Source organism: Panthera uncia (genome assembly GCF_023721935.1).
Source record: "Panthera uncia isolate 11264 chromosome C1 unlocalized genomic scaffold, Puncia_PCG_1.0 HiC_scaffold_4, whole genome shotgun sequence".
Classification (NCBI taxonomy): domain Eukaryota; kingdom Metazoa; phylum Chordata; class Mammalia; order Carnivora; family Felidae; genus Panthera; species Panthera uncia.
In genome coordinates this window covers 64,507,248-64,512,241 of record NW_026057585.1, presented here as the reverse complement: position 1 = coordinate 64,512,241, position 4,994 = coordinate 64,507,248, and positions in this window count along the sequence as shown.

Here is a 4,994-nt window from a genome sequence, read left to right as displayed (position 1 = left end):
TGAAAAGACCCCAAATGTTCATCAGCTGATGAATGGATTAAGAAGATGTGGTATATATATACAATGGAATACTACTTGGCAATCAAAAAGAATGAAATCTTGCCATTTGCAGCAATGTGGATGGACCCAACTGTATTATGTTAAGTGAATTAAGTCAGAGAAAGAAAAATATCATATGATTTCACTCATATGTGGAATTTAAGAAACACAACAGATGAACATAGGGGAAAGGAAGGAAAAATAAGATAAAAACAGAAAGGGAGGCAAATCGTAAAAGACTCTTAAATACAGAGAATAAATTGAGGGTTGCTGGAGGGTATTTGGGTGGGAAGATGGGCTAACCAGGTCCTGGACATTAAGGAGGGTACTTGTTGGGATGAGCACTGGGTGTTATATGTAAGTGATGAATCACAGGGTTCTACTCCTGAAACCAGTACTACACTGTATGTTAATTAACTTGAATTTATATAAAAAAAATTTTTTTTTAATTTTTGAGAGACAAACAGCAACAGAGAATGAGCAGGGGAGGGGCAGAGAGAGAGGGAGACACAGAATCTGAAGCAGGCTCCAGGCTCTGAGCTGTCAGCACAGAGCCCCACGTGGGCTCAAACCCATGAACTGTGAGATCATGACCTGAGTGGAAGTCGGATGCTTAACTGACTGAGCCACCCAGGCGCCCCTAATTAACTTGAACTTAAATAAATATATTTTATACTTGGTCTTAGCCAAAAGGCCAAGAAGCGATAAATAAATAAATATTTTTAAAATAGAAAAAAAATGACTTTAGATGTTTTTAGGAAAACCAATCAGAGACATTTTCCACATCTAGGTTTTCACTTCACTTTTACCCATTTCTGGCTTCCTTCTGCAGCCGCTTTTTAAAAATGTTTATTTATTTTTGGGAGACAGAGACAGGGACAGAGCACGAGCCGGGGAGGGGCAGAGAGAGAGGCAGACGCAGAATCCGAAACAGCTCCAGGCTCTGAGCTGTCAGCACAGAGCCTGATGAGGAGCTCGAACTCACAAACCGTGAGATCACGACCAAAGCCGAAGTCGGAAGCTCAGCCAATTGAGCCACTCAGGTACCCCTCTGTCTGCTTTCTTAAATTTCAATACATTCCTGCTGTACATCTTTGGCTGTTTTTGGAAATTCTCCCCACCCACTCATCAAATTTTCTTCTAAATTTTTCCTTTAGAATACTCCTTTAAATTGATTATATTAGATGTTTCATCAGTGTAACCATTATTACTACAGCTATCGTGAACTCAAATTGCAACAGCCTTAAATATTATTAACGATCATATATAGTTAACTATAAATAATAATTGTTATTAACTATACCAATTTCCATCTACCATGCAAAAGGCTTATTTTTAAATAATTTTTTCCTGCAATTTTGGTCATTTTCTTTATGTTAAAGACTATCACAATTTGTTCAGGCTGCTATAACAAAGTACCAGATACAAGTGGGTTAAACAACAGACATTTCTTTTCCCAGAATTCTAAAGCCTGGAAGTCCAAAATCAGGATGTTAGTGGAAAACTCTTCCTGGAGTGCAGAAAACCATCTGGCTGTGTCCTTACATGGTAGACAGATAAAGAGCAAGCTCTCTGATGTTTCTGTCCCCTCCCATCATGAGGGCCCCATATCATGGTATCATCTAAATTAATTACCCTCCAAAAGCACCATCTCTAAATACCTTCACACTGGAACTAAGATTTTTAACATACGAATTGGAGGGGGGTGGACACAATTCAGTTCATAGCAAAAAACCTGGCCTTTATATAAGTTTAACTTATGCTAGTTAATGGGATGCCACTAGGATGTTATTCTTAATCCTGGCAGTAAAGATGGAGGAAGAGATCATTAAAAAACATATCCATTAAGTTGTAACGTATAAAAGATCAAATTAATGTCCCTGTTACCAACTTTGAATATCATTTCATTATTGAATATTCTCTTTGAAAATATATGTTTACAAAAAATAAAAAACTTGATACTAAAATGTAATAATTTGAACACTTGAAGTGCACAATTAGTATTATCATAACGAATGAAAATTTGACAGTAATTTTGTCATATACAATGGCATGTCAAACACTTCTTTCTAGTTCTCAAATGCCCATGTTAACATGTTAACCATGGCACCATCTTGTGGATATTTTATCAAATAGCTGTGCAAACATTTAAATGGAAACACTGAAAATGAGTGCATCTAAAAAGAAAAAATAGGAAGTTTTAAAACTAAGTTAGTAAAGTAAAATGTTGACATTTCCTCAGTCTCTTTTCTTTGAAAGGGCTTTAATATATAAGTGAACTCTTGTACCAACTCCAGCATGGTTATTTTTTCTTTTTAAGGCATTTTCTACACTAACTGCTTATATTGAGTTTCAAACTGGCCAATTGCTTCTGAATACATGATATAGATTGTGCTTTAGTGTTTATGGTGTATGTATACATTTGTTTACATATATAAATATAGGGGGACCTAGCTGGCTCAAGTTAGAGGGGCATGTACTCATTCTGGAGTTGTGAGTTCAAGCCCCACATTGGGTATAAAGATTACTTGATAAACTTAAAAAAAAGTGTGTGTATGTGTGTGTGTGTGTGTTACTGTAATTTTATGCTGATCTAGTTTCAGGTTATGTTAAAAGATGGGAATTGATAGAATAGGTTTAAAAAAAGGAAAAATGTTTGGGGTGCTTGGGTGGCTCTGTCAGCTGAGCCTCTGACTCTTAATTTCAGCTTAGTTCATGATCCCAGGATGGTGGGATTGAATCCTGCATTGGACTCTGCACTAAGCATGGAACCTGCTTGGGATTCTCTCTTTTTTTTTTCTCTCTTTCTCTCTCTCTCTCCCTCTGCCCCCGTCCCCTGCTAATGCTCTCTCTCAAATAAATTTTTAAAAAATGTTTTTAAAAAGGAAAAAAATGTTTACAAAATTAAAGTTTAATCACTTATGAACTACTATTTTGAATCTAATTTTATGAGGTAGTATGAAACATACTGACAATTAGCAAATATTAAAGATTTACCAAAACACATCAAATTCTGACATCAAAACTATATATTATTTTAATGTGAAGGATTTAAATATGTATTGACTATGATAGGGAAGTATACTAAAAATATTTACACATAACATTTTGATGACTTCATCACAGAGTATGTGGAAAAATCATTGGTGTAACTGATGTGATTTTCCAAAAAAAATTGTTGAAAGTGGTTTTCTGTAACAATTTCATTGTAAAGTTTCAGAATTTAGGGTTTACAATCACATTTAAAACTTTTCATTACTATATTTACACAAAATAAAATAGCCTCTCTTGTAAACCCTACTATATGTCAAGCATTTAGATACATTATCCAATACAATCCTTCCAAAAACCTTTTGAGTTGGTATAATTATTTCTATTTTTCAGTTGAGGAAAATTGAGACTCTGAATAGTTATATAACTCATCAAGGTCATATATCTAGTAAGAAGTCATAATTATAACTTAAGTCTTCAAAGCCCAAATTCTTGTCACAACACAACCCTGCTTCCTTAGAAGTTCAGAAAGATATCAGAGACTTTAGTCCAAATTAAAATAGAATTTAAAAAGATATTTACTCAAAGTCCTATATTTATGCCAAATTAAAGTTGTTTAATTTTTCATATGCAAAATTTTAAATGTATGAAACCTAATATTATTGCATTTTGAGACAAAACTCTTCCAATAATACCACACTATGAAAGTATAGGAATGCCAGTTATATTATTATAACATTCTAGATAGCCATAAATAAGAATAAAACATAAATAGCAAATTTTCTTTTTTTTAAGATTTTATTTTTAAGTAATCTCTACACCTAACATGGGACTCGAACCCACAACCCCGAGATCAGGAGGCACATGTTCCACTGATTGAGCTAGCCAGGCACCCTGAGAGCAAAATTTTTTTTTTTAAATAAATAGCATAGCTTTATTTTATTTTATTTTTTCCAATATATGAAATTTATTGTCAAATTGGTTTCCATACAACACCCAGCGCTCATCCCAAAAGGTGCCCTCCTTAATACCCATTTCCCACCTTCCCCTCCCTCCCACCCCCCCCATCAACCCCCAGCTTGTTCTCAGTTTTTTTTCATCTGATACTTGCTTTTATTTTTTTGTTGTTGTTTTTTTTTTCAATATATGAAATTTATTGTCAGATTGGTTTCCATACAACACCCAGTGCTCATCCCAAAAGGTGCCCTCCTCAATACCCATCACCCACCCTCCCCTCCCTCCAACCCCCCATCAACCCTCAGTTTGTTCTCAGTTTTTAAGAGTCTCTTATGCTTTGGCTCTCTCCCACTCTAACATCTTTTTTTTTTTCCTTCCCCTCCCCCATGGGTTTCTGTTAAGTTTCTCAGGATCCACATAAGAGTGAAAACATATGGTATCTGTCTTTCTCTGTATGACTTATTTCACTTAGCATAACACTCTCCAGTTCCATCCACGTTGCTACAAAGGGCCATATTTCATTCTTTCTCATTGCCACGTAGTACTCCATTGTGTATATAAACCACAATTTCTGTATCCATTCATCAGTTGATGGACATTTAGGCTCTTTGGCTATTGTTGAGAGTGCTGCTATAAACATTGGGGTACAAGTGTCCCTATGCACCAGTACTCCTGTATCCCTTGGGTAAATTCCTAGCAGTGCTATTGCTGGGTCATAGGGTAGATCTATTTTTAATTTTTTGAGGAACCTCCACACTGTTTTCCAGAGCGGCTGCACCAATTTGCATTCCCACCAACAGTGCAAGAGGGTTCCTGTTTCTCCACATCCTCGTCAGCATCTATAGTCTCCTGATTTGCTCATTTTGGCCACTCTGACTGGCGTGAGGTGACATCTGAGCGTGGTTTTGATTTGTATTTCCCTGGTGAGGAGCGACATTGAGTATCTTTTCATGTGCCTGTTGGCCATCCGGATGTCTTCTTTAGAGAAGTGTCTATTCATGTTTTCT